The sequence below is a fragment of the Apteryx mantelli genome, chromosome 9 (genome assembly GCF_036417845.1).
Source record: "Apteryx mantelli isolate bAptMan1 chromosome 9, bAptMan1.hap1, whole genome shotgun sequence".
In the NCBI taxonomy this organism is placed as follows: domain Eukaryota; kingdom Metazoa; phylum Chordata; class Aves; order Apterygiformes; family Apterygidae; genus Apteryx; species Apteryx mantelli.
In genome coordinates this window covers 16,871,017-16,889,526 of record NC_089986.1, presented here as the reverse complement: position 1 = coordinate 16,889,526, position 18,510 = coordinate 16,871,017, and positions in this window count along the sequence as shown.

Genomic DNA, 18,510 nt, shown 5'->3' with positions numbered 1-18,510 from the left:
AACTGCAGATGCCAATTTAGGGATACATATGTAGTTGTATTAACTCTTTGGAGCCAGTAAACTCCCACTAAACAGCAGAGGAAACAAGTGTGTGTTTTGTGTCCTAGAATAGTTACTGTTAAATCTGCCATAGCTTATCCATTATACTGGGTAGGTATGTCTATATCAACAGAGGCACCAGGGCAGTAGCAGCTGGTAGAAAGTAGATTTAGGAAAAGATAAAACAGGGCAACAACAGAAGCAATGAACAAATTGCATGACTCAAGAACATTGCACAGAAAGAGAAAATGAAGGAACATGGAGGTACATTGATTAAAAAAGGCAGAAAAAGATGTTAGTTAGTGAAGGACTGGTGAGCTGAAAGGAAAATAAAAGTAGAAAACTGGGGCAGAGAAATCAGAGAGACATTAGAAAATAAAATGGAGATGGCTAATAAAGTTGGTACTGGGTTAGAGGAGGATCATCTTGGCAGACAGAATGACTGGAAAGCAGATTTTAGATGATCCAAGGTGATCAGTTGTGAATTGTGGCTTTGTAATTAGAAACACTATCCTAGAAGATAAGTTGTGAAATACATGGCCCACATATGGGAGATAGATATGGGGCAATAACTCAAAGGACAAGAAGGATAATCTGCACAGAATGTAATATACAGTAGCGTGCTCAAGAGTAGAAAAAGAAAGCCAGCTGGGAAAGAGAGGTTCAAATTTAAACAGAGAGGATGTTACAAGAGAGAAGATCAAGATAGTAGCTGGTAGGGAAAAGGGTGTAAAATAGAAAAAGACCATTAGTGGGACCATTCTCAAAGCAAATGATTGAATGAAAGGACATAACGGGAGAGCAGAGAGTTCAGGAGAAGGATGGTAGAATATCAGAAAACTCTTACCCACATTAAATTGAAAAAAAGAAGATGCATGCAGGACCTGCTTGATCATTCCAGCATCTGAGGACAGATTTGGTTCCAGCTCTTCTTAAAAATGTGTAAAATATGGACATAAAAATGTAACTGCTTTTTCTTTCAGCAGTTTATTCACTCCTACTGAGATGTGTACACATGTGCATGCACGTGCACGCACATGCCTCTATGGCCAAGCATGACCCAGAAGTACAATATCATCTTCTGCCTTCGTTCAGATTCTTGGAAAAATGTTCAAGGGAAGCAATGCAGGTCTATCTATGGATGCCAATTTGTCCCTGTGTCTTAACAATGCAGCCAAGGTCTGACCTTCCCCAGCTTCCAGGGGGTTCTGAGTACAGGAAAGGAAAAAAACCCAAACTATTATAGATGGAAAGAGCTCTGAAAATGGAAAGATGTTAATTAATACGTCATGTATCTCTAACACATTTGGATTTTTAGTCACCATTGTTAGTTTAAGGTATTTGGATGAGTTACTGAGTTTATACATGCCTATAAAAGAAGGTATATACATACTCTAAAGGAAGGTTCAGTATATGTTTTTTCTAATCAGAAAAGATTTAAATGATTTTTTAATATCTTTTGTGTATCACTACTAAAGAAAGTGGCAACTTCTCAAGCTTTAGCAAAAAAGGAAACTAAAGAAAAGTCTTTAGATGCCCACAGTAGGTGGCATCAGCTGCTGACCTACCTACTAATAAGGCAAATGAAAGGGAAACAGCCTGAGAGGAACTAAATAGCAGAACACTGAACTCTGAAGGAGAGAACAGGGGAGGAAGGCAGGCATACAGTGTTTGATTCAATCTAACTAAAAAGCTCTCTCAAACAAGTTGAGATGTTACCATATATAACAGTGTTACAACAGGAAGAAATATATAATTCTGTTACAGTCCTTTGACTAGAATATTGCTGAATATCGAATTGCTGAACATGGCTGAAGCTGGGAAGTCTTCTAAGAGTCTTTAAATAAATATATATAGTCCAGGAACAATCACTAGGGCTAGCCAAGCTCCTGCTTGCTGTTATAGGACCTCAGTCCTAGTGGAGGATATATGGGAAATACCTCTGAAATCAAATTAAGCTCTCTGGTCTGGCTTCAAAATCAACACCTTATGCAGTAAATACTTAGAAACATGAGACAGAATAAATTAAACACAAAAATAAGAATCATAATTATAAATGCGTTCTTCAGCTGCTTTAGATATGTGTAATGTCTATTAAAGTTTTCAAACACGTTTCTCTCCCTTAAAACCTCTGCAGACTATTTAGAAACCAGATTTCCTCAAAACCTGATTAATTTTCCTGCAATAAGGTCTAACCAAAAAGACACTTTCAACACTTTCAAAAATAAAAAACTTCACTTGAAACAATTTTACATTTTTTCCCTGATATTAACATTAAAGGATCTATTAATGTATTTATTTATACATTTAATATATAGAAATATATACTTTATAACTACATATTATTAAATATATTTAGATATATTTAATATGTAGGTAATGTCTGGCTAAAGTAATTTGTTCTGATAAGCATTTTTCAGAACTGCTTCAACCATGGGGCAGCTCTGCTACCACTGGTGCAACTTGGGGTTCTTTCTGGTTATGCATTTTTCACTGTAAAGCTGCATTGCAGAAGTTAACCCTGGAACAAATTGTATTTCTGGTTACTTTGACATTAGACTAATTTTAGGTTTACAACAAGCACAGTTTGGCCTATTTATATCTCTGAAAAAATATAGAAAACAGAATGGAAATATTTTTAAAACATGTATTATTTTTGTACTTTTTCTTGATTTAAAATGCACAGGGATTGAAGCACCAATGTTTTCTTGCAAGTTCCCCAGCAAAAAAAAAAAAAAAGGAAGAAGCATCTGTATAGAATTCTTGCCTTTTTGTTTGGACAGATTCCTGCAATTTCTTCCCATGGCTTTAGTGACTCCTGGAAATTCTCATATAGTCCATACCATCAGCAGGATTCTTTCCCAGATTTCTCACCCTTTTTAATTTGTATCCCTTAGTTACCTGCTCCATCCTTTCCTTCCCCCTCCTACTTTAACACTAATAGGCCTACTGGAATCCACCTTCTAAATGAAATCAGTCAAGTCACCTCAGCTTTGATTGCTTTATTCCCATGCTGTAGAACGAAAGCACTCTGTTGAATCAAAAATGTTCTACATTCAATTGTCATAAATAACAGTGCACAGCAAAGAACTTAAGCTATCAACATAAACAATACAATATGAAAGCGTGCTTCAAACCAGATGCTGCTTTATTTCTGTCCAAACAGTTTGAAGAGCCTGTTAAAATGCTTCAAGTTGCTGTTTACAGAGGGTCAAATGAACATTTTTCAATGAAATGTGTCCCTCCTGGTTCCTTAATGATTAAATACAGTGGAACAATAGCCATTTAAAATAGCAAAAGAATATCCGATGATTTTTTATTGTTAGGATTGTTAAAATAGGAGTTGAAAAGCATTGTGTGAGGTGAGAGAAAAATGCTTTGACAGTGTCAGAGCCACCTCAAAGATTTTGACAATTTGTCAGAAATCACTGAACTTTCCAAGTAGCCTTTCGGAGGACTCTTGGGAAAATAAGCAGCATCTTTCCTTTACTCAGACTGGTAAACAGTTGTCCCTACATTCCCCCCAAAATGCTTCCCCCAACAGATCCCACTGATACACACCTATACTAACACATTTTAAAACTTCACTGATATCAATGGTAACTACAGGGAAGAGGACAGATGCATGCAAACTCCACTGCCAATGAAGACACAAGGTCAGATTCTCAGCCAGTATAAACTGGGGTGGCTCTCTAGATTAGAGAGGACCCAGGACACATCTGGTTTATCTGTGAATCTGGCCCATGTATAAAAGTTAAGTTTAAGGCCCTAAAAAGTGGTTCCAAATATAGACCTCCCTTCCCTGAAGAAACACCCTATCTAATGAGTTTTACATACTAGTGCTTTTGGAAGAGGACCTCTCTAATCCCTGAGACTCCAGATTTCCCTCCTGGATTTTGCTCTTCTCTGAAAGAGAACTGCATTGAATCTTCATCCTCTCCTACTCACCTATGTCGGGATTCAACCTACAGTAGATATTTGACTTGGTAACACGTCATTAAAATTGCAATTGGTTTGAGATTTGTTGGTAAAACTTCAACCTTTAAAATACACTTCCATCTATAAAACAGAGCTGAATTTCATTGAAAAATAGTCTCTGTGCAAAACACTCATGCATTTGGAATGTCAAATGTTGACCTAACTAAGATTGAAGTTGGTCCTACTTGATAAGAAACCCACTATTTTGCAAAATAATAGCAAAAAAAGTAAACAATGCTTTGGTCTAAATGGTCTGGAACCAAGTTGTATTCCTTTTCATGTTTGATCAAAGCCTTAATAACTTGTCAGGATTCTGAAAATCCTCCCACTGCCAGCACAAGAACAGAGCTATTAGGTTCGTGTACCTCTGTTGTAACCCTATGGAGGAATACCATTTGGTATTTGTGACTTTTATTCCACCCAGATATCCCTACTTAAACCTTACAGAATAATGCCTTGCCGTACAACGAAGAAAAAGTCAGCAACATTTCTGTTAAATTCACATTTATTTAATATCTTGCTGGAGATTCTGACTTTTTTGTAAACATACCCAGCATGCAACCATCACAAATGGTCAGGGAACAGCAATAATAGGTAATAAGTTTTTGCTGTGTGAACTTCTCTGCTTAGTTACTTATAATTATCCATAGCTTCTTTGTGTGCCAGGAGCTTTATAAGGCATGTAATTAATAATCAAGATTCTTATTAAACTGGATCCTTTTAGATCAGGTGTAAAATTGTTTTCCTTAAGAAAATGTGAGCTAATGATGAATTATGCTAGTTTTCACAGTGTTTCTTTGGAAGGAATATGTTTGTTTCAAGAGATAAGTCTTGTGTCCAGTAAGATTCACTCTGGCTCCACAGAGATAAGTTTACACTCTGCTTGGCCCTTATATGCATGTGTGGTGGGCAAGAAAATGTAGGGAGACATTTTCCCCGCATGCAAGCCTTATCAGGCAGGGGAGAGCTCCAGAAGTTCTTACTTCTGGCGAGAACAAGATTTACTTTTCTATGCATGATGTCCTAAAGGGTCGTGAAGGTGATGGGGGATGTTAACTATGAATCAGTCTGCAAAACTGGCAAGATCTAAAGTGGCTAATGGTGTGCTAGTGGGGTTGTTCTCGTGCAGATTTGCCTGCTGGGGATGTTGTCGTACGTGTGTCACTTCTGTGTAGAGCTGAGAGGCACAGTGGGAACACGGGTCCATTTTGTATGCAGTGTAGGACGGCACACAAAGGTCCTTGCTAGCCCTTTGGCATATTTACAGCACTTTTTGGTTGTTTGGGAGAGAAATGAATGCTCTAATGCTGAGTAGAAAGTTACATTTTATATATATATATATATATATATGTATGTATGTATGTGTAAAAGCATATATAAAAATATGAACAAATAATGTGCAGACTGCTTGGGTGCATAGGTCTTTCAGCAGATCCCCTCCTTCCCCAGCCCCTGGTTTATATCTGCAGACTCCCTCTCTTCTCCCTCCTGCATCCCCCAATACCCTTACCAGTGGGCTTAGACTGCACAATTTGAGGTTGGGTGGACCAGGCAGATGATGGCTTTTATTGGATGAAAATTCAGCAAAATGAGTAAGAAAAGGTCACTGGCATGTCGAAAATCCCACTAGCCATCACAGGTGGGTAGTAGCCAGGCTCCTTCTAGCAGACACCATTTCTACAGATAACAACTGATGCCCATTAGGCCAGCAGCTCAGCTGCACACATTAAGCTCTTTGCACTGCATGAACTCCCATGCTAAGTGAAGTGCACCACTGTAACTGATTTTCTGTACCTTCACCTTAACTTCCTCAAGAACTATGGCAAAAATAGTGGTATTTGTTCACCCCGGTCTCTGCTTTAACTCTCTTTAATTACATATTTATCAAACCCTATCTTTCTGCCTTCAGAGCAGAAAAGAAAAGAGTACACAGGACAAAAATCAGTTGTTTTAAATTACTGCAAGAACAGTTTCCTGTCCTCAGTTACTGAACTCTACCTTCAGTGGAAATCTGAAGTAAGTCCATTGCTTTCCAAGGAGTTATGCCAGGTTTACACCACTGAAGTGAACTGAGATTTTGGCCCTTATCCTTTGATATGTAAGGTACAAGCCATTTAATTTTACTCATGTTTCTTTCAAACCTCCAGAAAGGATTTTGTGAAAGAAGGAAGTATAGTAAGGTTGTGCTAGGCCTCCAATATTTAGCTCATGTTAGGTCTCACCTAACTGTGTCATTCCAGGGTAAGGGAAGGATAGCTAAGCAGTGGAATAGGTTGCTAATAGAATTACAAAGAGGTTACAATTATTAAAAATAATTTAATAATTAAAAAAATAGATTGACAGACAGCTATCAGAATTTATTTAGCTAAAGCTGACCCGGCACAATGAACCTGATGATCTCTCCTTCTGACCACTTTATTATGATTCATTCTACGATTTTCCGATCCACTTTCCTCTGCTTCTCTTGGGAATTCCTCATGTGTCTATCTGTGAGTATGTATGGGGCACTAAAGTAGATTCCTCATAGCTATCCTAACCCTGCAATAAGAGGACAGAAGCGCTGGGCTGTTACCCTTCCTCTTGCTCAGGTGGATGTCTAGTTAGGGAACAGACTTGACAAAGTGTTAGCTTCTTTCCTCCATCCCCCTTTTGACCCTCTCCCACCCTATGGGGACTTGCTAGCCAGCTCTAGCTTGAAGGAGGAACTAGGTTGAAGAGAGAGGGATAGTATGTTTTGCTTCCCTTTTAGGAAGTTTCAGCCCTTGTCCTGTGCCTAAGGATGGTGCTGGTTCACACTGATCTTTCTCTGCTTGAACTGAAAGTGGGTTCTTCAGGAATTTCCATCCATGAATATTTCACCCATCCACAGAACTCATCCTTCTCCTTGATGTTATTGCAACTCACTGACTTTTTTTAAAGGTATCTTCGGACAGAATTGATAATTGTCTCTCTCTAGTAAATCTATCTGACACCAACCCTTTCTGTGCGTGCTCAGAGGCTTTGTATGTTTCCTAGCTGTGTACAGCTCTACTATCAATGACTTTATTTTTCTCTATGTTTCATAGAACTTTAGTAACATTGTAAGTGGTGGATTGTGGCCTCATAGTTTTGAAAACATAGTCATCAGCTGAGTTTTGGACTGCATCAGCTGAGCTTGAAACTCATGAGTTTCGGCTGCTAGCAGGGAGTTATTGTCTTCAGGATGCTCTTAAGTGAGCAAGTATCATATCTAAACCAAGTCCCTAAAACTGCCAATGTTAAGGAATAACTTCACAGATGACTTTTTGAGATATTTGTGTAAGAATGGTTGGCCCACCTGCACACTGTACATAAAAACAGTGTGTGAATCACTCACTTTACCTGGATGGTCTGAGCTTTGGGATGAGCTAGATGTAAGTGTACTCAAAAGGCCTTCTATACACGTAAACTCAGCTGGTACCTTAGGCAGCTCCAGGGAAGGGTGGAATATGAGCCTGAACTGAAGAACTTGCACTTACAAGGGGGAATCGGATTCTCCTTCACTTACAAAGATGTAAGTCAGGAGTATGACTTGACAGTGGTATTACACCGCAACAGCCAATGTTACTGATCAGGGAATTGGGATGAGGACAGAGACCTGGAATACTGCCAAGCTGAAGCAACATTAGGTTGGTACCTGTTCCGAAATCCTGTAGAAACCTTCATCTCCAAGTTCATCAACCCACTACAGATGCTTAAATAAAAAGAAAAACCCTGTGTGTTTGTGAAATCTGGCCTTTATTTTATATCACTCTCATGACAAAAAAGTGCTAGAAAAATGTCTTAAACCACTACTTGGGGATTTCCTCGAAGCACTATGCCAGCTGCTCTCAGCCTCCATTGTGAAATGATGGGCTGCTGGCATAGCCAAAGTACTTTACACTCCAGCAACCACTGGATGCATAGCAGCCCTTTGGGAGTCATCACCAAATGGTGTAATTTAGGGCAGCCCTGAGGCAGCTCTAAGTCACAGTCTCCAGGAACTGGGGGCTATAAAGGTGGCATAACACCTCTCCTTTAGGTCTATAATTTGCAATAACATTTACAATACAGATTGCATCATATTCTTTCCATGTTTAATTAGAGTAAAGAATATCAAACATTTTACTTTAACGCTACCCCGTGTGCTGTTACCAGCTCTGTATGTGATTTAATGGGTGATCAATCATTCACATATCAGTGGTGATGTAAACCTGATGTTCATTTGCTCTTTTTCACTTCGTGCATGGATCTCATGTAACAAGAAAAGAAATATCTACCAGGAATGTGGTAGTTCTGCATTGCTATTAAATCTCAGCAAGCCCTCCTAGAATCTAAGAAATAAGGTAGCATCAGTTTACAGAGCAACTTTTCAGTGGCATTGTTCCAAGCCTGTGCTATTGGCTAGCATGGCTTATATTTTGCTTTCATGGCCAAATATGTGATGCTTGACATGTCAAGTCAGCTGCTATTTTTTTTTAAGAGAGAAGATATTGTTGATACAGCTGTGAAAGGATCCCTTCTCCTTTCCAAAGAATTATCTTTAAATTACACTAACCAAAGAGAGACCCTCTATATCACTTAACAAACACTCTGAAATAAAAAGGTTGAAGGTGTTGGTATGAAGGAATAGTTTTGCCCCATCATCATTTTCCTTTCAGTCCCTTTTCAACAACCATCTGATTTGATGCTGCTGTCCACTTATATTTCAAATGGATATTATCCTGCCATTTGTCTTCAGATACAACTTCTGCTGAAGTCAACAGGAAAAGAGCCTTCATGAAATCCAAAGGATTAGACCTCTTAAGGGAGAAATTGTGAGATGTATTGCACTGTTTTGGACCAGTGAGCGGAGTCTAGTTGCGCTCGGGAAGAAATGGGGGCCAAGGAAAGCAGGGTCAGCAGTATCTGATGCCAGGGAAGGATGAGCCACGGTGTGGTGGGGAAAGGGTTAAGGCGCCCCAGACACGCGGAGCAGGGAGGTGACCGTGGAGCCATTCCCATCTCTGTGCTGCTCTGCAGGTGCTTTGGATTAGCTCTGAAGGACAGTTTCCAATTGCTCCTGTGCTGCTGCAGGAGCAAGAGCAGAAAAGCAACCTGAAACCTGCCAGGAAGAAGGAGTTATTATTTTGTCAGTGATAGTAATACAACTTTGTTGCAATGATTGTAATAAAACAGAAGCTGACAGACAATGACTTCTCTGAGGTGCTTTTAACCTTAATAAGAGCTCCATTAATTTTTCTTATTATTGATAAAGCAAATTAATATGTGTGTTAAAACAAGCAAAACCTAAAAAGACATTGAAACCAAATAGAAATCACTGAATCTTATTTGTAGAGAATGCCATTAAAATAATGTAAAACTGCTTCTGTAAATTAACATCAGGCATAACTAGAAATTATTAACATGCATATATACCAACCTCTGTGTTTGTAATTTTGACACAGATTCTAATAAGCTCTTGGGTTTTTTTCTTCAGTTCCACTCAGAAAATGTTACTCTGTATAAATGTACAGTAACTCTGAGAAAGAACTAGCGGAAATAAAGGAAGCTAGTGGAAGAAGTGCTGTCAGTGAGCCGCCAGGTCATGAGGGAGTCTCTGCCGTGGCAGGGAGAAGCAGGGAAATACTAGCCAAGGAATAACGGTTCTAGTAGATGGGAGTATCAGCTGAAATCATGTGTAGTGCATATCTTAGTATAATGCATGAGCTATGCTTTTAGACATTTACAGGAGTGGAGTTCATACCCTGATCCTGTGTCAACAGGGGACTTCCCCCAAGTCCAGGGAAGGACTAGGGAGCCTTTTTAACTGGGATTTAAATGGTGGAATGGGAACAATCTCCATAACAAATGCTCTTAATTGTAATTTGTGTTAGTGTGGAAGCAATAGCTCCAAATAAGTATCACTAAACAGAACATATTTATTTTCTTGGGCCACTTTTCAAGAGCATCCAAACAAGGATCTAAAATCTGTGTTTGGATGATTGGTAGGAGCTTGACCAGAAATTGTTAATAATTAGGTCAAATTTTTCTGAGTTTTACTGTAGATTCTCAAAAGAAAAGAAGAAGAAACCCAACCCACTAACTGTGTTACAGCTCTTACCTGAATTCACAAATATGCATTATTTTCTTCTTGGAACTAAGACAAATAAAACCAAAAATCTGATATTCTGTTACTCACATATCAGTCCCAATGGGTGCACAGCTCCAAAAAAGAATTCACCCTTAATGAAATATGTAATATTAATTAGTTAAATTAATTTACTTGGTATTTAATATTCAGAGACTTAGAGGTTCATTAATAGGCATTAATAAGCATTAATATCAATGCCATGATGAGTGGTTGGGTAAAACAATTCCCTGTTTTGGATACCTGAAACAGTCACAGGAGAAACCTAGACCAAGGCCCCAGTTCACACATATCCTCTGCCTGCTTTGCTGTCTTTGGGTGGTCAGAGCAGATTTGAACCCAGCCTACCTGCCTACAATGCACTGGTGAATTTAGCAAGCATCGTGAAGTATAGAACATTTCTTTCAAAACCTGGAGGAAAAAGGGTTTTGTTAAAATACTCTGCCAAGCTCTTGGTTTCCCAAATCCTCTCTCAAACGTGTTCATGACAGACTTTGTTATAGCGCTTGTTGTACCCTCTGAAAACCATACTATTTATAAGCCAGCAATGGGTATTTGGGAATAAAAGGATAAAGAAAAAGGAATATTCAGTACTGTAGTTTTCTCAGATATAGATATAAAGCCTTATTTTAACCTAAGTGTTTTCCAATTCTGCCTTTATCAGTAATAAAGCTGCAAATTTATACAAGGCAATTTAGTGTTTGAGCACAGAGATAATAATCCCCATTTTTTGCAACTAGCCAAGAGGGTAGGCTCTTGCCTGGAATTATTTACATTCTTTGACCCTTCAGGCTCAGCTCTTTATCCAACCAAATTTCTCTAGCAGAATTTGTAGCCTAACTGGTTTGTATTTTACACAGTTGGCATTAAGACTGCAGCAGAGTTTTACAAGTATCTGCAATATTCTTGATAAGCACATCTGGTGAGTGTGGACACTGTTCCTTAGAAGAGTTTTTCAAACCGATAACATGCCAAAGCTTTGACAAAAGTACTTATGGTAGATGTCAATCATTTTTCTGTGCCAGTTTAAACATGTACCCTTCTGGGAATAATTTTGATCTATTCTGGCACATAAAACATAATGAACAGTATCTTCAGGCTTTGCAGATAAAAGTAAGTCTACATACAATATATATTATATGTGGATCACTAAATGATTATAACAAAATGGAGGATGATATTTATATATGTTATCAGAAAAAATCTGCGAGAAACAGCAGACAGAGTAAGGCAATCTCTTGCAAATAAGGACTGTACAAAGGATGGGGAGGACAGGCGTCACACAGTACAACAGTCACTAGCATTACCCACATTGGACAGGTTTTCTCTGCCCTTGCCAAAGCTCACCCCAGCCTAATGGATTTTCCTTCTGTTACTGAAAGATAATAAGTATCATATATGAGAGGAATATAAGAAAAATGTTATCAAAAGTGAGGAACACTGAATTTGTGAAGCAAAGTGATCCTAACCTAATTTCTGCCACTCATGGAGCCATGCATTATTCTCCAGCTTGTTCTTGTTTTCTCCAAGGAGAAGGGGACTCCTAGTGCGAATGACAGAATCAGAAACGGGCCCCCTAAGAAGGATGAGACATCTTTCCGATCTGAACTTACCTTGCACTGGAGGGTTACATGTATGGTAGCCTTAATATTGATTCTCCTCCCTCCTTCCCAGTATTATTTGGATGCAGATTTTTGCTTGTGAATTTCCCAAGCTACATTTCAATGGTGATTACGAATTAACACTGATGTGGGAATAAATGAAAATCCAAAAAGAGCAATAAATCTTACTTTGTTCAGTAAGTTCCATAAACAAAACACAGAGCATTTTGGTCTTTCACATAGACATGTTGATTTTCTTTTAAATATGTACTGGTAGAGCATTTCAGAACTGCTGAACACAGTAGGTATTTATGCTTTTATTTTAAATGGGGATTACAAATTATTCGCCTTTTGTCATGCACAATATGCATATTATGGTGTGGATATTGTGTTACCAATTCACTGTAACTAAGTACTTCGGCACTTAAAAAAAAGGCCATTTTTGACCCAATAGACCATAATAGAGCCTTTCAAGCTTGTCTGAGGCAGCTGCCATGAACTGAAAAAATCATACAAAACATGCCGTATGTAGAGCAATTTAATATGTAGAAACGTGCATTTTCAGTAAGATATGATGGTTCAGACTCTTAAATGAACAAAGGTACAGATCCTCATTATTGTCTGATAGCTAGAAAGGCTTCAGATTAGAACTGTCAACAGCTGCTAACTAGCAGGTGAAGTTAGCAAGCTACCTCCCCTCCTTATTTCCTTACTGGTCAGGATGATACCATGTTTACCTAATGTGAGCTTTTATGGGTATGTGAAAGCAAAGCTGTAGTACTGACAAACTTTGAGAGAGCCAGACAATTCAGCCAAAAATGTATTTTAAATGTATTTTTAGTGGTTTAAGTAAAAACACATTCTTGGTTTTTTAATGTGGTTCTCGGTCTGTTCCATCTTTTTAAATTTAGCCTATTGCGTCAATATTTTATATGCCATCATGAATGCTGTCGTCTTATTAACAAAATAATCATTCAAGCCACAAAATTAAAACCAGTTGGCTTGTCAAGTCATGTGCTTAAAAACAATTCTCTAAGAATACTGCAGAGAAAATATACAGAGCTTTGATAATCCACTATTGATTATTAACTACTGACACTAAGGGTTGCCTTCAGTTGCCTAAAAGCAGGACTCTAATGCCATCTGACAAGGCCTAGGTACTCCACCAGGCCTCCTACTGAAAATCCAGAAGGAAATATGTCTCTCACAGACCCTCTGTCACCGTTGCCAGTTCCACACGGATGTCTCAGGTACCACGTGGTGCCTCAGATGGACACTCCTGTTCAGGCCAATGAATCAAACCCTAGAGGTTTTTATCGGAAATTATGCATATAATACAAATTATGTGCATGGAAGGGATGTGTCTGTGAGTGTATATTTGTATGTGTTGTATATGAATATATAATACAGTATATGTTCATAAATGTGTGTGTGTGTGAATGTATATACATACTGAATAGCAAAGCATTTTAAATTTGTTATACGAATTATAATTTTTTACCCTAAAAAATTCTTTCCTTAGATATATATTTTTTATAAACAAAAGGACTGCAAGAGGAGTCCAGCACCCAAAGCTCATCGTATTTGCCTCTTCCACTGAATAATCATTAGAAGCTCTAAATAAAGAATCAAGTGCCGGAGCCAAAGCACACTGAAGTCAATAGGAGTCTTTTCATTGACTTCAATGGGCTTTGAATCAGAGTCCAGATTCTAGCTGTTGCTGAACATATTTACGACAACAACATTTTGTGTGGTACTCCCTGTGGGCACAATGGTGGAATTTATTTGAGAAAACAAAGTGGAACATATTCTTAGATGGTGTGACCAGTATTAATACACACTCAAAACTAGAGCTTATTACTTTCAGTTATATCACTAAAAAATAATCAATCCATTCTTCTGTTTATGCAGAGATGTATAGCTAGACAATGCCTCTCCAGGCCAGAAAAGAAATCACGCTGATTCTTCTGAAAATGCATACTACTGTCAAAGAGGAAGAGATGTTGTTGGTTTTAGTGTATTTCACATATCATAATTAGAAGCTGTCTTATTTCAAGCATGTTCTAAATTGGTATTCTTTTAAATTATAGCTGCTACAAAATTTTTTAACAGAGTGAATTGGTGTATGTTGTTCCCAACACTAATTAATCAGCAGTAGTCACACTGGACTTACACAACACATACTAGTAACCATATGTATGATTTTAATTTCAGAAATTACTGTGAACTTATTAAGTAATTGCCATTTTATAGTACGGAGTGTCTGGGCTTCCAGCTAAAAGCTCTCTGAAGCCTGTCTTCTGTAGGTAAACTGGGGAAGTCTTTCCTCATTCCCTAGCTCAGATGTGTGATACAACAGCAGACATTACACATTGCACTAACATTCCATTTTGTTGCGTAGTACCATATATTCTTAGTTTCAGTAGTCTGAGGGAAAAAATGACCAGTGGAAATTGAACCTAGCCTGTGGACTTAGCCAATAATTCACTGGCTCACAGCCAGATTTCTTGGCTCTTCAAACAGATAGACAGATACATACGTACATAGATACATGCACATACCTAACCTTAGGTTTAACTGATTTTAGTAGATCGACATCTAATTAAAAATACATTTTGGTCCTGTTGTAATAGTGTAACAAAAAATGGGTTATACAATATCCATAAAAAGAGACTAATTTCAATGAGCATCTTTTGAAACCTTTGAAGACATTACTTTCTCTCAGAGTATGTTGACTATCTGAAGAATGAATTATTATATCCTTGTCAAATTTTAGATATCATGCTGTTGAAAATATTAGTCACAGAGGTTTTTTGACAGCAGTGTCACAGTAAAGTTCTCTTGTCTATACGGACATGGATAACCTGATACATAAAACCATGTATCAGCTGGTGTATGGCATCCAGTGGTAAAACCTGAGATATAACAGCACTAAAAGTTTCCTCAGAGCGCTGGCAATACCCTGCCAATAGATATATTGTACATGCCATTTAAGCCAGCTGAGTACTGCCTTTCCTCTCCCTCCCTCCAGTTTTTCCATTCCCCAAGGGGCAATCCTTTGGCGAACAACGCATTTAAGTCAAACAGCTATCATGTAAAAGTGAAGATGAGCAACAAAGCACATCCAAGGGAAGCAAGTTAAGATCTAGGCCCTGAGGTTCGGGGGGGGAGGAGGGTAAAGAAACCGAGCCAAAGAAATTCTAAAAAGGCACTTTTTTAGCTTAAAAAAAATAAGATTAGAAACTGGCTTGTATGAGCCCAACTGTGATTAAAAAAATAAACCTTTTATAGTTAAGACACGATTTTTTTTCTTTTTGTTCTTTGACTTTTCCTTGCAGAGAAAGAGGCTATCTTCACTTAATCAGAGCAAAGAAAGAGTGGCTGAGGCAGAAGCAACATCATGTGGGTGAAGGTCAGGCCAATTTTCACCCATGTGATGCTGCTTTATCACTCATGGAACAAAGATTAAGGCCTTTCTTTTCTTTATCCTTTTGTGCTTTTCCCCATTACTTTAACGGATCTGAACAAATCCCAGGCAGTTCATCCAAAAGTTCCTTTTAGCTACATTTAGTTCAGATCCTCTAAATTCCACATAAGACTTCATGCTATACCAACATGAAGAGGATATAAAACCCACATGTGTAGGGAGAAAAATGTTATAGAAAAAACACAAAAATCCTTGCAGAACATGATGACAGCAAGGCCCTTTTCAGCTGTAAGAAACTGCAAGGCACGTCCAGAAATCAGGAGTATTAATATTACTATGTCCTTATTTTTAAAGGAGTAAGCTTTCCTCCTACCCCAAAATGATGCATGAATATTGAGTTTTGTGATGTTAACATAATATATCACTAGCTGAGCTCAGAGGTTCTGAAAAAATATTGGAAATGCACAGTTCATTGCTGCCCATGAGTAGCTGTAAAAATGTTATATTGTGACAAGTTAGCTTACATTACATACGATTACACATCTTGTTGGTAGCCAGTTTAACCAAACATCTTATCCCAGAATTATATCAATTGTAAAAATAGGACAAGAAGTAATTTTTACATGATGTACACAGAAAATTGATTGAAATGGGCCTTTGTCCAGTTTGAATGTGTTTTTCAATCCTTTGGTTTTATTCAGGAAGGGGCAAGCAGAACTCTTCGTAGCTTGCTATTTGTCTCTGTTTCAAACCACAAGGCTTAAGGAATGTCTGTTGGTTAGCACATTTATTTCATTAAAATAGCAAGAGATTGATAAAAATGTACAATATGTTGGAATCAAATAAGAGCAATCAATTACATAATCATAATGACAAGAACGTGTATTTGTGTGACAGGCCCCAAGTTATCCATAACCTTTTACAGTTTCACATGAACCAACTCCATAACCTTTTACATATTAAAAGGCACAGAAAATATGGCAGTTAAGGACTCAGTAAACAAGACATATATTTTAGTATGGCTCCTAGTGTTACGCCACCTGTGTTAGTGCCCCTGCAGAGATCAGGGTAGTCTCTGTATCTAAGATATTTTCCTGAAGACGGTACTACAGCAGCAGAAGACTTGATACTGAACCTACACACCTGAGTAGGTTTTAGTAACCTTCAGAGTTATGCAGGGAAAGTGACATCCCAGAATTCAGATTTTCTGTTTCTCAGCCATCCCTGCAAAATGCTGCTCTTTCCTTAACATGGTTTCAGTGGAGTAGGTGGACCCCTGTGCGAAGCATCATTTGGGAGCACGGAACCAGTACAGTTTTTCATACGATGTACTGTAAAATTTGGCTTATCCTCCTGGCCCATGTATTACCATGTATCAGAATGGTTCCTGAATTTTGTGTAGTTTTGTGTTATTCATGTCCACCAGAGTAAAATCTTGGCATCACTGAAGTCAAGAGAAATGTTATCTTTGACTCCAGTGGGATCCTGGTTTCACCCAGTGTGTTCAAGGGAAATGTTTCAGAGAATGGTTCATTCTTTACTTTGTGTAATTTTATGATGTATGCCAACTAATTTAGAAGTAGGGTGAGAAGTCAATTCACTGCTTGGAGAGGAAAATATATACATATAATCTTGCTTAGAGTAATAGGAAGTTAATAAATGTTGTTATCCATACATTTATTAAGAGCATAGTTTTCAGATTTCTCATACCTGAACACATCATTCATACTTATATTTAAGATTTCTGATGCAGCCCAAAGCACTCTCATCTTATAAAAACAGAGAGTGTTAACACTTTTTGGATAGTTTGGAGCTTTAGATAGAAAATGGAACAAGTCCAGGAGGTCTGTTTCATGTATTCTGATAAACAATTTGGGTAACAACATTTGCAAGAACTTCTCCTATTCCAGTCTAAATCCTGCCTCCTTCCTTCAAGAAAAAAGCTCTGAAATTTGTTTCCTGCGGCTATTTTGGTAGTCTATAATTTTTTATGCTTTTATCATCAGGTGATGATTTTTTACTCTCTCTGAGATTGCTTGGTTAGGTAGTTGTAACAAAGTTGTAACCTTAAGAATTCCTAAATATTTCTTAGCTTCTCGAAACTTTGATTTTCAAGCAATATTTTTTTGTCTCAACCCAGGCCTGAGAGCCGTGGCTGCAGCCAATAAGGTACCACAAACTCAGGGAGCGAGGCTTAGCTGCTCTAAAGATGTTTCTGTGTTCAATCCACCAGTTCACCATGGGCTTTTCACTCTCTATTGGAGGAATATGAATTTGAGCAAATGCCATGTGACAGTGCGGCTGCTATGGAATTTATTCATTTTCCTTGAGTAGGAGATCAATTAGTAATTACTTAAGGGCAGTCCTTATAGGCCATCTAGCTTGGCCCTTAATTAAGCAACAAGACATGACAGGCAATGTATTTCTGGGCAATTTAGCACATCTCTTAGGGAGTTTTTAAGACATGGGGCCGAAGGTCAAGTGACTTTAACCACCTGAGAAGTGCAAAAATCCCTTAGAAATGCACTGTCTAGAGTGACTTATTGCTGTTATTAAATGGAATTTGTGAATAAAAATAAGAAAGACTGTCAGCCCCAGGCATGAATAGGGCATTATTAACATGGATATGACATTGTTGACAGCTAATCTAAAGCTCCATTTGTGTCCTGAGCTCTAAAGCTATTTCTTTATACTGTATATTAGTACAAGGAAGTTATATCGCACTCTTCATACACACTTTTATTAAAGCTGTCTAATATGAATGAGCGATATTGTTTTCTGAAATTTGCATTGCACATCAATATTTTGGGGCTGAAGTACAGCAATTAAACTTGTATGCCTAACCTCCCATTTTTGGCATATAAGGTAGAAGTCTCCAGGAAGAACAAAATAGCTTTCCTATGACACAAAACCCCTGTTCCTGACACTCTCCCCTGCTATCCTGAGATCTGCCCTGCATTTGTCTCCTCCCTGGCTCAGCTGCTTCCCCGTCGCCCGCTGCTGGGCTCGATGTGCATGGTTGTCTGTACACGTCAGTGCTTCCAGGTAGAAGGAGAACATCAGCAACATTGGCATGTGGAGATGAATAAACAGAGATAATTCCAAGACCTTCATCTTCTGTAAGGTTTTTTTCTTTTCTTTTTTTTGCCTCACAAAATGAATTAGCTTTTTAAAGTGCATACACACTCCCTAAACACCTTCCATTGGACATGTACTTTAACACTGCAAAAGCACTGTTTGTCTCCTGAAATTTGGAATTGCTGAAAATGGATAAGAGGCTGAACATCTGTTGTAATATTATCTTTCCCCAGACTGATTGTGTATAGCTTTGGATAGTT